General features: G+C 41.1%; 1 pseudogene across 1 annotated transcript in view; it reads right to left on the bottom strand.

Annotated features, from left to right (window-relative positions):
* Positions 1–2,594: 2,594 nt before the first annotated feature.
* The window catches only part of LOC149155406 (eukaryotic translation initiation factor 3 subunit B pseudogene), a 169,547-nt pseudogene continuing 152,747 nt past the window's right edge, over positions 2,595–19,394 (bottom strand). The window contains exon 3 of the transcript XR_016263362.1: positions 2,595–2,816. The product of XR_016263362.1 is annotated as a eukaryotic translation initiation factor 3 subunit B pseudogene (transcript). The remainder of the gene's footprint in view (positions 2,817–19,394) is intronic.

The following is a 19,394-nucleotide window of genomic DNA, read 5'->3' as shown; positions in this document are numbered from 1 at the left end:
TCCATTCTCCCTCTGAAGAGCAACCATGCCCACTCCTGAAACATTATACCTTTCGTTGTCACCCATCTCTATGCACATCTTGAGGTCTTTCTCCTCTAAGGTACTGAATAAACTTTTATCACTGGTCATGTGGAATGAGGCTCCACTGTCAAGATACTAGACACAACCCATCATCGATGACACCATGCATGCGATGAGGGTAAAGTCCATTTCAAACTTAGAGGCTAATGCCTCACCTTTCAATCATTCCGAGGATCCCTTCTTGGACTTCTTCGATGGTAAATTAGTTGCATAATGTCCCATATCGTGACAATTAAAGCATCTTACTTTATACTTGTCACCCTTCTTCCCTCCATGAGAAGAATTTGATTTGGAATGGGAAGCCTTCCCCTTCCCTTTCCTTTCCTTACTTGCTAAGGCCGGATTTTCTTCATCATCATCCTTGGATGAAGAACCATCTCGTGTGCTCCTCCTAATCTCCTCCTACATAAGATCCGACCACATTCGTTCCCAATCTGGAAGTTTCTCCCTTCGATTCACAGAGTCCTGGTAGCTATTCCAACTCTTTAGAAAGCCAAGGAGAGCAAGGCTCACCATATCATTATTGGCAGTAGTTATTCCCACACTGCCAAGCTAATCTCTGAAGGTGGTGAGCTTGTTGAGATATGTGGAAATAGTATCTCCCTTCTCCATCTTGATTCTTCGAAGCTTATCCTTGAGTGCCAATTTCCTCTAGTCACTACTGTTCTAATATAGGTCCTTCAATGTCTTCCACATTGAAAATGGAGTATCTTTCCCATGGAGACTCAAGACAATATGGTCTCGAACTCCCTCAAGGATGACCCGTCTCGCCTTCTCCACACACTTTTTCCACTTAGCCAACTCTTGTGCATTAGTTGAAGTTGGCTTTCGGATTTCGTGATCAATGAAATACTTCAAGCCATTGTCTTCTAATACAGCGTCCATTCTATCTTTCCATGCTATGTAATGTGAGCTATCTTCCAAGGCATACTCGAGTCTCAAGTTATAGAACACCATTGGCCAACCTTGAAGCATGATATGAATTCAATTTGCACCTACAACCCTGAACTTCAAACTTTGAATTCTCTTCTCAGTATACTGTTCACATCTCCGAGACCATGTATAAATTCTCTACAAATCAAACTCTGATACCATGTATAAATTCTCTACAAATCCAACTATGATACCATGTAGAAAATCTGATGGAGGTTAACCCGATAATGGAATATAAATCAAAACAGAATACTATAACCTACTTCTACTATCAATTTGTGGAAGCTTAAAGATGGAGCTGAATAATATAACCAGAAGAAGTAGAATCAATCGCACAATACACATGAAAATACTTTGGGGAAAGTCTCAGCTAAAAACCCCACTATCTGCATTATCATACAAGGTGGAAATACATAGGATTTATACAAAGCCTTAGCTCTCATAGCTAGCCAACTCTCAATACAATCCTCACAGATGCTCACAGGCAATATTGGCTACTCTCTAGCCTTCCTCTTTGCCCTCCAAGCTCCTATTTCCTTACATTGTTCCTCTGGGATAATTCACCTTTAGCCAAGTGGAACACTCTCTCACACACTGTCAAAACTGCGCAGTCCTCAAGGAATAATCCCTTCACTACATGCATGATTTTTATTTATAAGAAAACACATGCAACTGATAGTACATTGTCCTTGAATTTAATCTCAATTGGGTCTTTCTCAGAATAGACATGCTTTAGTTTCTAATGAGGGAATCTTCATTTAACTGGAGTAGCACTAGTTGAGTGCTTGCATGCATCAATTGACTGTTAACTCACCATTAGTTCCTCAAATAGTTTGGAACTAATTTAATTGGACTTAACTCAGTAAACTGAGTTAATTAATTACAACTCAAATATAACTCAATCTTATCTCCTCAATTTAAGGGATAACTCTTCCATGACTTCAAAAAGACTTCTAACTTGAATTTCTCCAACTAATTAATTTGAAACAAATTAATTAATTATTTCCAAGTAGCTATTAAGACTAAATTCGATTTTAATTCACAATTTAATTCAAGGACAAATTAAGTTGGAATATTCTTGTTGCCACATTTCAACACTCCATTCTGTAGAACATAGAGAGTCTCCCAAGGGAGCACAACCATATTTATTCCAACTGCCTTAAACACACTGACCATAGGTCTGTTGGCCTCATTTTCTGTAACCAGTTGTCCTTCTGGCAACACTATAGTGTTGGTCATGCAGGCACACAACATTTCCTCAGCCACAACCGTGCCTACTATGAGGTTGGTTGACAGAGTAGCAGCCTGTGGACTGTGCACCTGCAACTCCTGTATCTGCGCCTAGAGGGCCCCCAACACCATCTGGTTTTCCTCCGTGAACTATTGGAGGGCCTCCGCGGTGACATCTGCATTGTCTCCCCAATGTCATGAAGATCCCCGTCAGTGAGGGTGATTGGGTCGAAAGAAGTCTTTGAGGCCTTCGACTTCTTCCGTGGCCCCACCTGTTGTCTCGGGCACTGTCGCTTTAGTTGTGTTGACGTTTTCTGTGGATCTGCGCCACCTTCCTTTATTTATATCTCCTATTTAGGCGAAGGAAACTTTTCTCCCTCACGCTCCTTCTTATCTACCTTATTTTTTTCTTCTGTTGCCTTCGCAGCGTCCCGTGCCTCTTGCACCTTGGTTGCTGCTACTTCGTTCCTTCTCTTCTCTGCCAATGGTGCCATACGTTGTTTTTCCTCCTCCTTCTTCTTTTGTGCAATGGACTTCTCTGCTTCCATGGTGGAGCTGGTGGGAGCGCGCCACTACAGAGGCAACGACTCAAGAATGATGAATATGACATCATCCGTCGCAGCTCCACCCATGCCCTCACTGGGTCCTTCCTCACCCTGATGCACACGTGATGAAAGTCCACCTTGAACTCCGCAAAGCTCTACAGACTGTTATAGATAGTGGGCAATAGCTGCATCTTGCGTTTAATGACCATTTTGATGTTCATCTCCATGAACACCCAAAATATTTTTTTTTCTCTGATCCTCTATGCACCTTTAGTTGCCCACAGTGAAACATACTTCATTGCCTCCGAAAGGTCCTGCGAAATTGTTTCGAACTGACTGTCCTCGGGCAATTCCCTAGCCACCAACACTATGGACAGCATAAGCAATGCATAGTGGAATGTCTTCCTCTACTCCTGTGCTTCGCAGCAGTTTTCCAAGAACACTTTGCACAAGTAATCTGCCCAGTTAAACTAGACCCCCTATGCGCACTGCGCGGCAAGTGCAACCACCAGCGTGGGCACCTCATCTATGTGGCACTTCCGCATAACTTTCTTGGCCAATATCTTCGTCACAACTTTGAACAAAACATTATTGATCCTAGAGATCGCGTACCCTCTCTTTTTCTTCTCCAACTTGAACTTCTTCTTCATGGCCTCCACGATGGCCAAATCATCACTTTTACCCTCGGATATGTTCGTTGGATCCTCCCCTTTACAAGGGAGCTGGGTAATTCTATGAATCAGATGATCTGTGATGGGGATGGTCTCCTCCAGCCACAAACACCCATCATGCACCAGGCAGAGCAACTATCTGATGACAAAAATAGTCACTAGGGCATGATGGTAATGTGGCACCCAGACCAGGTTTAATAGTCTTGTTTTCTCTACTCCTTGCAACCACTTGTGTGGCTCCAACTCTATGACTCCCATCGGTGTGTTTTTCTTCTGGCGCATTAGCTGCGTGGTTGCCAAATGGGGGAATTTCTCATGGTCCATGAGATCCCAGTCTTCAAATTTTAGAACCGGCACCCGTCCCAAGTGTGCTCCATAAAAAATGTCATTGGGAAGCAGCGGAGTCTACAAAGAGTGCTTGCTCTCATCTAGGTCCTTGGTCACCCTTGCTTTCCCCTTCTGCAGAGGAACATACGCGGGCAGCCAAGTCAGAGGGTCTGCACCCTGGGTTTCTTCCTCCATTTCTTCATCCTCCTCCTCTACCAGGATTTATTCAAAGTCTTCTCCCTCCTCATCGGCTTTCAAAATTATCACCTTCCCCTTTTCTTCCATGGTGAGCCTCATCCTTAACGGATTCCTAAGGGACACATGCACCAGCACCATAGGCTGCTTATCTTTCTTGGGTCTCAGTGTGCGCGGTGATTTAGGGATTTCTGTGACTATTTTGGTTCTTTCTGGGGCTTCTCCTACTGTTATGGCCTGAGGGGCCTCCTCAACGGTCATCTCTCCCATATCCATGGCTTCCTCTGGCGCGGCCATACTACTATTCCACAATTCTCTCAACAGCTCAGATAAGTGCTCAAACAATGCCTTCGACTTGAAAATATCGAACAAATTGGGCTTCATGAATCTCTGGGCATGCAATAGCTTAATTCTAAAATTGCTAATTGTTATTTGTTGGGCAGCCCTTTGCACTTTATAATGCCTGTTGAATTTGAATTCGACTGTTTCCCCCACTTTCAGTCCATTAATGCTCCCTTGGCAGTAGATTTTCTCAAATCTAGCCCATAAAGTTCACCTTAAATGCATGTTGCCCACTCCATTTGGTCTCAAACCAAGCATCACATCGTGAATAGTGACTGTAATGGTCACTTTCCATCCAACCCGTGTGGTAGCATAGCTACCCTCATGCTATCACGGACCTTGTGATACTTCGCTACTGTGTGCAGTCATGACATCGTGCAACTCCCGGGAAGAGTAGTTTATAGTCCCTCGCCTCCTTTCAACTGCTTGGAGCACTAAGACTATACCTCCTGTGGCTAGTCAGATTGTCAAGCCACCTGTGTATGGCTTCAAATGACTACCATTTACTTTTCCTGGGAAGAGTTCACCATTTAATTTCACCAACTGCACTACGCCACCTTCTGTGATTTCCTTAATAACATACGGTCCCATCCAATGCATTCTAAGCTTCCCTGGGAATTTATCAAACTTACTATCATATAATAACAACAAATCATTCACCTTAAAGGTGCATAACTTGATATATCGATTGTTCTAGGCCTTTTTTCGTTGCTTTTGTACCTGCTAGTGGAATCCAACCAAAAATTGTTCCTCTTCGAGCTCCTCCAACTGCGTGAGCCTCTACTCCAGGGCTCTGTGGTCCATCATACTTGTGAGCGCTACTATGCACAGAGTAGGCACGATGTAGTCCATCTACATTACAGCTTCTACCCCATAGAAAAACCTAAAAGGTGTCTATCCTGTTAGTTTCTTGCACGTCGTCCTATAAGCCCATAATATTGCGGGTACGTGCAGGTCCCAATCAGTTCACTGTGCATTACATACCTCTGTCAATGCATTGCACACCTTACTAAATGCTTTTGCATGGATAACCTTTTACGTGATTCTCCTTCCTACCTACTTTCTTTCCAATATTAAGAGCCATTTGCACTTCCCCCCCCAATGCATACTTATTGACCATACCTTTTAGCGCAAAGTTCATGTGCATTCGTGCAGGTTTTTTTTCATATTCCTACGTCGACCCGGCTAGAATTTTACGCGAATCAATTCGTTCATTGTGTTTGTCTATCAATCACACCCTAGGCTTCCCAAATTGTATGCGCATCATCCTTCTACATTTGTGTCAGTCATCAAATCTCCATTTGTGCATACCCCACCATCTCGCGGGTGTAGCGCGTAGTACCCAATCCAAGGCCTAGAAGCATTGCTTTTCTGACACCTCCCTTTCAAATTTATTGAAGAAGGTATCTACCTCACTTAACCCATCATAAGTAGGTAGATCTCTCACTTATGTTGATACGCAGCGCAGTGACCTTGTCATCATATTGAAATTCAATGTAGTTACCTCATGTAACTGATTCTGCCTCACTCTGTTTCCTCATCTGAATCTGAAGTACAGGAACTTTTGTGCTCCCATGCAAGCCACCCATTTGTGGTGGGATTCATCTAGTCCTAATTTCGCGATGTTATCTTATAGATGCAGTCCAAATCATCATCGCTTTCATAGGCGCACATCGGCTCTGTATAGTGCGATCCTTCAGCAGGGTCCAGAGGTATAACGACATGTAGAGACTTCTTTTCAAAAATCATCTTGCGCTTCTTCAAATTAATCACCCCATTCATGTCTGAGGCCCAATCAATTCCTAAGAGTGCAGGATAGGTATTTTTTTCATCAACAATCTCTATGACTTCAAAGTCTACTAGCGCGCTCGCTCCCTCAATATCCATAGTGATTCCCTGTAATTGCCCCATGGGTATTATCTTCTGCTGGTTCGCCATTCACAACTGAATAGGAGACCATTGTAGCATAGGTCTCCCCATTCGCTCCCATGTCTACTTCGATAGAACATTCACATCCGATCCTAAATCCAAAATTACTTGGTCCATTTCATATTCTCCAATCTGTGCAGTTAACCTCATTTCTCTTCTCATCGTCATCTTATGATTTCCAATCTTCTGGACTACATGCAGTTCTCCTGGCATAGTTCCAATGGATCTGTTAATGAGTTCCTGTAGTCCTTTTACAACTTTATTGCCGCACAGTAACTTCATGCATGTTTCCAAGAACGTTGTGAGCATAGATGGGTCCATCTCCAGCTCTGGTCTATCTTTGCTTCCTGAAGTGGAGGCATCATCGAAGCTCTTCTTAGCTTCCATTAAGGTTTCCCGAGTGCACTCCAAATAAAACTCCTCTTCTTTCACTAGAGCTTTGTGAACCCAAGTACTATCTTCTACCTATTTTCCTTTGTCATCTTCCGTCACGATTCCACTTCAGAGCACAATGTTCACATTTGCATCTTCCTCGTGCAACTCAGACCTCATCATCTGCAGGTTCTTCCGTCTCATGATTGAAAAAGGTGCAATATAAACATGACGACCACGTTGGATTCATACAATCATGGGCATAATGTCCTGGCCCTCCACAATTGTAGCATATCAGTTGACCGCAACCTCTTCCAGGTCCTCCTCCTCCTCGGCCTCATCCATGCCCCTAGAATCCTATTCGCGCCACTCCTACATTTTGGTCTATAGACCATGATTCAGCCTGAACTCTGTAGGTGGAAGTTCTATCCATCATCAACTCATAGCTTCTACAAGTGCACTCATCATGTCCCACTGACCTACAAAAGTTACAGAACAATTGCTGCGAATTTTGTGTATACTTTTGTAACAAATGGCAGTTGTCCGTAGCGTGTTTTCCACCTATTTGACAAATCACACACCATAAAGAAGGCACCATGCTAGGTCCTCCTTGTGCTTTTGGCCTTAACGACATTGGTCCTCCTCCCACAAGGTAATTTTCGAACACCGAGTAGTGGTCCTTGTCATGACCCTGACCCTTGCATTTTATGCACCACACCTCTTCGCACACTTCTGGTCGAGCTGTCCTGTCCTGTTTCAGACTTTGCATCTCTAGGCATAAATTCTTTAGCTACACGTGGATTTTCTGAACTCCTAAGTTAGGATCCTACATCGGGGTCTCATGTAGCCTCATCGCGATCTCTAAGGGCTCTACCTGAGTCGTTAACTTCTACTGCGATAATGCGCTGCTTAAATGTGGCGTTAGTGACGCTACAAACCACTCACGATGTTGTCCATCCATTAGATTCATATTAGCTTCACGAATCATACACTTCAGCCTTTGATCCAACTCCCAATGAGTCTCGCTTGGTAGCATCATGATCTCTTTGAATCAAATGGTTGACTATGCTTCAGAATTCGGCCTGCTAAATTCTCTGTTTAGCGCTACTTGAATATCTATGATTCCTACATTTGGATTATCATTGGAGTGCTTAATATACCAGGTCAGCATGCAGTCTTGTAGGGCACTAACCAATGTCACTTTCCTTATATTTTCATCTGCAACTCCTTGTGCTTCCCATACGGCTCTTACAACGAACCAAAATTGGTCCAGATCCTCATTTCCCAATCCCTTGAACATAGGCAACTTTATCGTGCTTGCCATATTGACTCGTGATGGTGGTGGAGGTGGTATGGGTGAAGATGGAGGTGAAGGTGGTGAAGATGGTGGTAGTGTGGGTGGCGGTGGTATTCATGGAATTCTTTGTCTTATCAAATGGATCGCACTTCACGGAGGGACCTTCACGAGCTCTTCCTCATCCCCACGCGGAGGTGAAATCAAGGGGCTATTTTCTCGTCCCTTACTGTTAAGTTATGGTATGTTCTATGCTTATAACAGTTTACTTCTTTTTTCTTATTATATTCCACCGATTAGCAATCACATGTACATAAAGTAAAGTGCAGATAGAACATTAAACGATCGACAAAAAACAAGCCAAGACAAGAGACACAAGATGTGGCGGCTAGCCAGGGACAAACCCCACAATGTGTGGGGAAACCCTTTGATCAAATCTTCTTTTATCTTCAATAATTCAGCAGAGAGAAATAGTACAATAAATCTGATTCATATCAGCAGTAGCAAACCCTAGATCAGCAGCATCAGCATTAGCGGCTTGATTATCAAACTAGGGTAGACAATATCTCACAAACCGACCGTCAGATTGACTTCATTCCACCACCAAAAGTTTCGGCTTCCAGAGGAGGTTCAGATGAACCTACAGCGCAGTTCAGATGAGGAGATCTTCTAGGCCACGCAAGTCAATCTTTACTTCTGCAGTTGCAGCTTCAGTTTCAGCAGTTTCTGGCTTCAAACTAGGGCAGTCGATATCTTGCAAACTGTTCGTCGGATTGACTTCATTCCACCACCAAAAGTTGCGGCTTTCAAAGGAGATTCAGATGAACCTATAGCATAGTTCCAAAGAGGAGATATTCTAGGCCACGAAAGTCAATCTTTACTTCTGCAGTTGCAGCTTCAAATTCAACATCTTTCGGCTTCACATGTGTGAGAGAGAGAGACCCATTTTAGCGCAGTAGAGAAGAGACTCATATCTGTGCAGTAGAGAGAGAGAGAGATGTGATGAGATGAGTGAGTCTAAATGAGGAAAAGTCCTCTTATATTTATACACAACGTTGGTGGGTGAATAGATGCGACTGTTGGGCTTCTGAGTCTACATGAGTTGTAGGTCGGCTTGATAATAATTCCATAATCAAAATAAATTCATATCTCCATGAATACTTATCAGAATTGGATGATATTTATATCAATCCTACACCTCTCGAGGAGAGGAATATAATAAAAATATTATCAGCCATGAATAAGATGATCCACATGAAGTTTCTCCCTGGTTTCCAATTTTAACACTCCCTCTCAACCATGGAGAACTTCATCTGCAATCTGTCTATCAGTCATTACTATTCATCCATCAAATGCACTGCCCTGTACAGCCTGAACCTTGCCCTGCTCTGCTCTATTATGCCTGTTTTGCTTTGTCTTGTTCTGCCTGCACTGATCTGTATAGTTTTTCTCTGTTCTGCTCTGCTCTTGCATTGTTTTGTTCTGCTCTACTTTTGTCCGAATTATGAAGAAGAAGAAATGATTGAGGATGTATCATACTGACTCAAAGTCAGTCTCAGAGTATGTACCACTGGTCCCAGACCAGTCTCAACCAACCCAAAGTCAGTGTCATAGTGAGTACAACTCTAATGGTCCCAGACCAATATCATCCTCCACTGACTCAAAGTCAGTCTCAAAGTATGTACCACTGATCCTAGACCAGTCTCAACCGACCCGTAGTGAACGTCATAGTATGATACAACTCCTACCACTGGTCCCAGACCAGTATCATTGATCCCAGATCAATGGAGGTCATCCTAGTGTAGGGAGTACAGTAGTTACAACGATGCGTCCATCGGTACTACTATGGTCCCTAACTTCATTTCCCTGCTCATTGATCAGATGAGAGGTACTTCCCATGAGTCCCAGACTGCATGGGTAGGATGCCTCGACAGGAGAACTAATCAATCGTGTCCTCACAGGAGAACACATCAATCCTGCTACAATTGCCATGGAGAACACATCAATCCAGGCCTCATAGGAGAACACATCAATCCTGCTACAATCACCGTGGAGAACACATCAATCCAGGCTGCCATGGAGAACACATCAATCCAGGCCTCACAAGAGAACTAATCATCCTGCTACACAGGAGAGTGAATCATCCTGTTCCACAAGAGAGCGAATCATCTTGTCCCACAAGAGAGCGACATCTTGTTCCAGTGTGCACCACCAGGGGAGGGTGAGTCACCCTATGGTCATATGTTGCTCCAGTAGGAACCGCAAGCCCTTAGAGCTCCCAGAGCTCAATGTATGCAACATGCAGGACCCTTGTACAAAGGTTTCTTGCCGACTCCAAGTCGTTTTGGAAAATCACAGATTAGATCTTTCCTCGAGGCTTTAACAAGGTGTATCAACCTGTACATCATCTTAATGTGATGGAGCTTCCTTTCTCATCAACTTACCATATCCCAGATGATGTCTATCTACTAGAGAAATTGACGAATACGAGATTCCTCAATAATCGAATCCCACCTCTGGTTGTTACAGAGAATCACAGTGGTATCCAATGTAAATCCAAACATCTCACTGAAGAGCTTTCACAACCAGACTGCCTCACACGAGGTTATGCTAGCAACAATATATCCTGCTTCGGTGGTGCTCAAAGCTACCGACTTCTACTCCCTACTCATCCAGGATATCAAAGAAGATCCCAAGGTGAAACAGTACCTGGAAGTGCTCTTACGGTCCACCACACTACCTGCCCAATCAACATCAGTATATCCAAGTAGTCTCACATCTCCGACAGTGTATCTTAATCCATGAGAGATTGTGTCCTGAAGACATCTCGGAAGATTCTTGGCATCAATCCAGTGATGCTCAACCAAATATGAGCTCACAATGCTAACTGCAAAACATATGTTCGGACGGAGGTTCACCAAGAACATCAATGCGAATGAGTTTTTGAAACTCAAAGGCATTTCCCAAGTCTGGTCCGACATCACTACCATATAACTTCTAAAAGTTAAGATCCTCAAGGTAGTCACAGGCTTGCAGTCCATCATACCGAATCTTTCCAATATATTTACCACATATTTTCCTTGAGATAGGAAAATTTCCCTTAGCTTCTGCCACACTTCAAGTCCTTGGTCCTTCATTTCAAATTCAAAAGCCATCTCCCTCTAACATTTGTGAATGAGAGGGTTTGCACCTGTTAGAAATAGGTCATCCAAATACAACACCAGTATGAGAGGCTTGTCATCTTCAACCTTAAAGTAAAGGTTAGGATCAGCTTCACTCCTAGTGAATCCCAGCTTCATCAAGTAGCTATCGATCCTCTCATACCATGCTTGGGGTGCTTGCTTCAGCCCATAGAGAGCCTTCTTCAACCTGTATACATGAGATTTTCAATCATAAATCTCAAATCCTTCAGGTTGCTCCACATAGACCTCTTCTTTGATAAAACCATGCAAGAACGTGGTCTTAACATCCATTTGATGTAGGTTCCATCCTTGTGAAGCCACAAGGGCTATGATCAAGCAGATGGTCATATATCTGGCAACAGGTGCAAATATCATAGTCTATACCTCCCTTCTGGGATAAACCACGAGCAACAAAATGAACCTTATACTTTTCCATACTTCCATTTGCTGCATGCTTTATCTTGTAAATCCATTTTGAAGTAACAATTGTCTTGTCCAGGGTCTAAGAACTACTTCCCAGACATCATTCTCCATAATAGACTCATATTCTATGGTCATAGCATCCTTCCATAGTTAATGCTTGATGACATCTGAGAATGATGAAGGTTCATTTTGTATGATCGTGCTCATGATGGTCAGGTATCCCTGATACCCGTTAAGTTTCTTACTTTGATGGAAGGTTCCTCAGGGTGCAACATGTCCTTCAGCATCATCAAGTATCCCCTAAGCCATGAAGGCCTCTTCCTAGAAGAGGAAGGCTCATGTGGATGAGGATCAATCGGATCCGTTGGTTCTTCTACATCAGGCATTGATTCATCATCCTTTTCTTTCGGTTCCCTGGTGTCAGCTTCTTAAGAGCTACTCAAAGTCAACAGATTGTCCACCTTGCTGAGAGCCATATCTTTGTCAAAGGTGACATCATGACTAATCACGAATTCCCTTTGACCGGTGGTGAACATTTCTTCAGGAGTTTAGGAACCCAATTCTTGATGAGGGCATCAATTTTGTACATATACGACGGTGATTGTAGTTTTAGCCCATAGAAACTTTGGAAGACTTTGATCATGTAGCATGGCCTAGACAACTTCCATCATCGTGTGGTTCTTCCTTCCTGCCACACCATTCTGCTCAAGAGTATGTTGTGTAGTAGTCTCCCTCTTAATGCCAGCCTCAGATATGCCTGAGTGAACCAACTGTAATACATCGGAGGTCTTACTTTGGCTTGAGGGGAATGGTCCCCTTTTGAGCTTTCCTTCGACACATCCTGGACATACACCTTCTTTCTCTACTTAGAATTCGGGCATCCCTGTTACCATCTGTTTTACATCGGGTAGAGCTTTGTAATGAAGGTGGGCAAACCTTCGATGCCAAAGTTCGGACTAAAGAGTTGTGTCACAAGACATGACACCTAGTGGACTTCCATCGACCTGATATAATGAATCAACACTAAACCCAAGAGTAAAGGCATCTTTAACATTATTTTTCCATATACATACCTTGCCATTGCTGAAGGTTACCTTGTAGCCTCTGTCTTCCATTGCCGAGATAGACACTAGGTTCTTTTTGAGGTCAAGTGCATTTAGTACATCCTGGACTTTCTAGCCTTCTTGAATGGTTGTCCTCTTCCTCGATCCCCAGCTCTCCTCTTACCTTTGCTGTTGAATTTGTCATCCCTTTATTTGCCATCACAGGGATTTTGATCATTGTCCCGGTGTGAGTCCTTTCTATCAGGGCACTCCCTTGCATAGTGACCTGCTTTATCGCAGATGTAACATCATCCTTTTCTTCCACCCTTAGGTCCAGTCTTTCATTTTGATTTAGACCCAGAATTATTTCTTTTCTTAGCATGAGAAGAAAAAGCAGCAGGAGGACCTTTAGGCAAGGGCATTTCCTGCTCTTCTACCCTTGTTTGTTCTTGAATGCATCTAGCCATTAATTCCTCGAAACTAGGAATTACATTATTGTTCAGAAGAGTAGTCCTGAACACATACCATTCAGATGGTAATCCTCCGAGAGTTGTGAGTGCCATTTCTCTGTCAGTAATGGTTTCCCCAATAGATAGGAGATCGTTCTTGATCTCGGTGATTCTTAAGAAGTATGCTTGCATACTTTCATCTTTACCCTTCTTGATTTCCCTCAACTTATTTCTAAGAAACAAAACTTGATTTGCATCATTAACTTTAAATAAACTCACCAGTCTGTTGTAGATTTCCTTGGAGGTGTCTAGATCAGAGATGTAGGCCACCAAGCGCTTGTCGATAGAGTCCCAGATGATCTTCTTTGTTTTGACTTCTCCATTTTTCCATTTGTTCCAGGCAGCAGTAGATGCATTTGATGAAGGCTCAACAATATTGCCTCTTACATGGTCCAGCACTCCTTGGTCTTCAAGGGTTAGATTGATAGACATCTTCCATCCGTGATAGTCAGCTTTCTCACAGAGCTTGTCATCGGCAAGAAAGAGTGTTGAGGACCCCATAGTTCTTTTAGGATAGCCTTGCCAATCTTCTCTTCAATGATTGCTCTTGCTCTTGCTCGGGCTTTGTCTTCACCTCAGCTCTGATACCATGCTAAGTTATGGTATGTTCTATGCTTATAACAGTTTACTTCTTTTTTCTTATTATATTCCACCGATTAGCAATCACATGTACATAAAGTAAAGTGCAGATAGAACATTAAACGATCGACAGAAAATAAGCCAAGACAAGAGACACAAGATGTGGCAGCTAGCCAGGGACAAACCCCACAATGTGTGGGGAAACCCTTTGATCAAATCTTCTTTTATCTTCAATAATTCAGCAGAGAGAAATAGTACAATAAATCTGATTCATATCAGCAGTAGCAAACCCTAGATCAGCAACATCAATATTAGCGGCTTCATTATCAAACTAGGGCAGACGATATCTCACAAACCGACTGTTGGATTGACTTCATTCCACCACCAAAAGTTTCGGCTTCTAGAGGAGCTTTAGATGAACCTACAGTGCAGTTCAGATGAGGAGATCTTCTAGGCCACGCAAGTCAAACTTTACTTCTGCAGTTGCAGCTTCAGTTTCAGCAGTTTCCAGCTTCAAACTAGGGCAGTCGATATCTTGCAAACCGTTTGTCAGATTGACTTCATTCCACCACCAAAAGTTGTGGCTTTCAAAGGAGATTCAGATGAACCTACAACGTAGTTCCAAACAGGAGATATTCTAGGCCACGCAAGTCAATCTTTACTTCTGCAGTTGCAGCTTCAAATTCAACAGCTTCCGGCTTCACATGTGTGAGAGAGAGAGACCCATTTCAGCGCAGTAGAGAAGAGACTCATATATGTGAAGTAGAGAGAGAGATGTGATGAGATGAGTGAGTCTAAATGAGGAAAAGTCCTCTTATATTTATACACAACGTTGGTGGGTTAATAGATGCGACTGTTGGGCTTCTGAGCCTACATGAGTTGTAGGTCGGCTTGATAATAATTCCATAATCAAAATAAATTCATATCTCCATGAATACTTATCGGAATTGGATGATATTTATATCAATCCTACACCTCTCGAGGAGAGGAATCTAATAAAAATATTATCAGCCATGAATAAGATGACCCACATGAAGTTTTGCCCTGCTTGCCAATTTTAACACTTACTTCCTTCATTCCTGTAGTTTTTTCCACTTCGTGTAGCCCCAAACATCAAGGTAATTGCATAACCCTCTTTTCTCACAATAAAATTTTAATCCAAGTATTCAAAGACTTTACGTACTTACCTCGCGGTCCTTTGAGAAAGCGTTGCTCTGCCTCGCTGTATCTAACTAAGGTGTCAACCGCGAACTCAGTAATGAATCCTCCTATAATTTGATTGAGGCAGTGATCAATGGTGCGTGCGATCTTATCCTCTGACACTTCCAATCTTCGTACTAACTCTGGGTTCCACACAATGGGACCGTTGAGCTTCCACCTTCCTTGGATATTTGCTAGCTTTGCGATCCACTCATACAACTCAATAGTGAAAGACGTGAAGAATATTTTGTAGATATCTTTGTACAAGTAGCAGTCTAACCACTCTTCTTTTGTCAGTTGCGGGTTCATGTTCTCCAGTGCTGCAAACTCGTGAATTCTTCTGTCCAGCCAGCCTTCAATTTCATTCTTAGTTGGATTCCAATGATATGACATCAAACATCTCTATGCAGATTCCGGTCCTGGCAATGGAACCATTTGTTGGATTGATGGGGTCTGACCCAAGTTCAGAGTTATTTAGTCAAACAAATCCCTACACTACTGGCCCTTTTGGCATCAGCCTGCGGAGCACGAATTGAAGTCTCACCCGAAGCAGTATGGTGGGATGATGGAACCAAGTTTCCACACCGTTGAGATTTCTAAGGTGTCGATTTAGTCCAACTGTGCCTACCTTTATGCAGGTTACTTCACGCACTATTCTAACCCGTGATACCTTCGCGATCTGCTATAATTGTCCTTTTTGCAGCCCTAATGAGGGGCTTAGGTGATTTCGCGTTGCTATGGCAACGATCTATGCTATTTCCCCAAGTTACACTCCGTATCTTACTTATCCTCTTATAGTTGTTGGTCAACTTCACGTAAATAGATACTTTAACTCACATTCACATAATCTACACAGTTACATATTTTTGCGCATCATATAAAAAATAGAAATGCAATTTATACCCAATATATTCGATGTAGAAAACAGGAAATAAGTACATAGAATTGACGTAAAACTTATCTTTATTAATGCTTTAATAGTTACAGACTCGACTCGCCCTGTGCACTCAGCTGCAAGGGTCCGCGCACTCAGCTGTGGACTACTAGGCTTCTACGCACTCAGTTGCAGATCCTTCTCCTACTCTATGACCCAAAGACTCAACTCTACACTTCAAATATGCCTCAACTCTTCATCCTTAGATCACTCAATTTCCTTGATTCCTTTACAACTTAGAGCCTCACTCTATTTCTAGAATCCCATGGTGATCTCTCTTGCCGACATTACACTACAAAATTAATGGTGGACAACCCTATGACTCATTTACAGGCTACGTGCTCCACACCCACAAAATGCGGAGTCTTTACATCAAAGATACAATTTATGACCAAAATCTGGGCTCTAAGCCCCAAAACTTTCCTTGGGGGATCCCACACCCAACACTCTCTCTACACTTAACTACTTACTCTACTATGGAACAAAATACAACAAAATAGAATGAAAACCCTTTTCCTCCTAATGGCATAGTTATAAGACAATCTGATAGCCAACTAGGGTTTAAGTTTAACTCCCTCAAATATGAACTAGAATCAGAAATTTAACCCCTATGGAGCATTTTTCATATTTCCACATGTATATCTATTTTTCCATGAATAATGAAGTCTAAATTGGAATATACACGAATTATGATCGATCATGATAGGTTATCTTCCATGAAGTATAACCTTTGCATTCCAACTTTGATTGATTACTTTCTTAGACTGTTGGAAGGGTCAATGTTTGAAAAATAATGTCATGGGTGTTATGCTTAAGTATAAAATTTTTACCCCCAAAAAGCATCATTTAATACCTCAAGATGGCCCTAGAAAGTTTCAATCCCTAATTCTCCAAATTGGACCTTTCCACTAATATTGCCCTTGTAAGTTGATTCCTACAATGTTTCCAGTCTAAAAGCTTTAAGATGGATGAAAAATTATGTAGTGATGAAATTTGGAATAATTAACATCCTAAAACCACATAAACATTTAGGAACATAGAAATTAAATAAAATTAACCAAGATAAATGTTTCAATGTCAAATAATTTTTTAGTAAAATTGTAATCCAACAAAACCCTTGAGGAATGTCACTTCATAACTCAATCCTTAATGAAAGTTGCAATGCAACATAACCGATGATGAAAATAGTAAGTCAACATGATTCAACCTTGAACAACATAATAAATATAACCTCTTAATGTCATAAAGTGACATATCCTTCAATGAATATTGAAATGTGGTTGAATATTAAAGATAACCTCTTCAACCATTGTTAACCAATGTGAAACATGGTCAACTATAGTCAAACCATATCTACATCCTCTACTATAATTGTCATTAATCAACAATTATCACCAATACTCAACCATTACCATCCATAACTAATCAATATAGCCGTTACCTGGTCAAGAAATATAGTTATTGGATGTTCTGCTCTAACTTTTTAATATGCTAAGCTAGATTTGATTCTTCAACTTGTCCTGATGATGAACCACACTGGTTGGTTCGAAACGCGTTGACAAATGAAATATCATGTGATTTACACCGAACAATTTCTCATAAAATTAACCATTTTCAGTTATAATCAACATGGTCAACTATAGTCAATCATAATTAATATAGTCAAACATGGCTAACCATGGTCAACCATGTCCAACCATAATCAACCATGGTAAAAAACATGCAAAACCATAGTTAACCAATGTCAAACATTGCTAGTCATAGTTAAAAATGGTTAAACATCATCATCCATGTTCAATATATTTTATCTAAAGGAATTTTAGGTGTGACACATGGTCAAATAATCATTAACCATCATGTAACACACTGAATCATAATCAAACATAATCATCCATGGTAAAAGATATTCAATCTTAGTCAACCATGGTTAAGCATGGTTTAACATATCCAACCATAATTAATCATAATTAAACATGATCAACCATAGTAAACCATGGCTAAACATGGGAACTATAGTTAACCATGTTTAATCATAGTCAATTACGGTTACTGATGGTCAAATATTTCCAACCATATTTAACCATGATTAAACATGGCCAACCATGATCAACCATGTTCAAACATTGTCAATCATAGTCAAATATGGTTTCCCATGTTCAACCATAGTTAACTATGGTCAAATGTGATAAACTATAACATACACTGGTCAATTATAGTCAAACAAGATAAACCATAATCAACCATGGGCCACTTAAGTCAAGAAAATTTAATGTGAAATAACCCTTCATGAATGTCATGATGTGACATAAACATTGTGGAACATGTAAATTTCTACAAATTTGGCCAAGTTTAATTTTTCAAAGTGACAAAATTATTGAGTAAAGTAAAAAACAAACATAAGCTTTAAGGAATGTCATTTCTATAGAATTCTTTATGAACATCAGAATGGAACATAACCAGTGAGGAACATAATAAGTCAACATAAGTTGAACATAACAATAGATACAACCTCTTAATGTCATAATGTGACATATCCCTTATTGAACATTACAATGTAATTGAATATTAAATATAACCCCTTCAATCATTATCAGCTATATTTAACTATGGTCAAATCATATCATACATATTATATAATAATTATCATTATTTAATCATTATCACTTTGGCTTGGGACTCACTAAAGTGAGGCACTCGTTAGCATGGGGGCTTCACTGTGGGAGCAATACCATACCACGTGGTTTCATATTGGGGGATATATAAAGAGGGGAAAATGACATAATATATTGGGGGATATATAAGGGGTAAAGGGTTTTTATATTGAAAGGTATAAAAAATGGAGCTCAAAGTTAATGAAAAAATATAAAGGGGTATAAAAAATGTTAATGAAAAAATGGATACCTACAATATCTAGTGAAAGTAGGAGTTTTTTAAATTGTGGAGGTGTATTGGGTTTATATTAGTAGGGGGTTAAATAATATGATTTTTAGAGGTGTTTTCAAATATGTCCTCAAATTAAGGGTATTGTTTAATATTCCATGATCACACATGATATTTCAGAGGTTCATTGAGTGAAGTCCCCATGCTCATTACATTGGAGAAAAGCACCCAGTTGTGAGATCTCACTTGTTGCTTGTTAGTGAAATACCCCCTCCTAAGAGGGGACCCTTATTCTGTATCATAACATGGCAATCAAATATGATACATCCCAACCAAGATCTAATAGCGAAATGGGAACACATATCCCCCCATATCTAATCTTGATCTCACAAGGGAACTTGACTTAAGAACTATCCTATATGGATTTCTTCTTTCTACGTACTATACAGTGACTTACCTTGCTCTCATCAGGATCTATGCTCCAAATTTCCCTCTAAACATTGACTATCATTAGGTGGTATGAAAGTGGAAATGAGTCAGTCACACCTACCTTCTAACCTGAGCTCTTGTGGGGTAGATTGCTATGAAAATAAATACAAGCAGACACCTGGGCTTCAATTGTTCCAATTATGCACTCAAATTCACTAAAATATCTCTCATGGTCCATTGGTTGAGAAATATATTAAATGGTTACTTCGTGAGAAGAGCTATGGGCTTCCATTCAT

This window comes from Pinus tabuliformis, chromosome 9 (assembly GCF_031772625.1).
Source record: "Pinus tabuliformis cultivar Carrire ecotype Pingquan chromosome 9, CPIR1, whole genome shotgun sequence".
Classification (NCBI taxonomy): domain Eukaryota; kingdom Viridiplantae; phylum Streptophyta; class Pinopsida; order Pinales; family Pinaceae; genus Pinus; species Pinus tabuliformis.
Note: the sequence above shows the minus strand (reverse complement) of the source record. Positions and strands in the feature narration are given on the sequence as shown.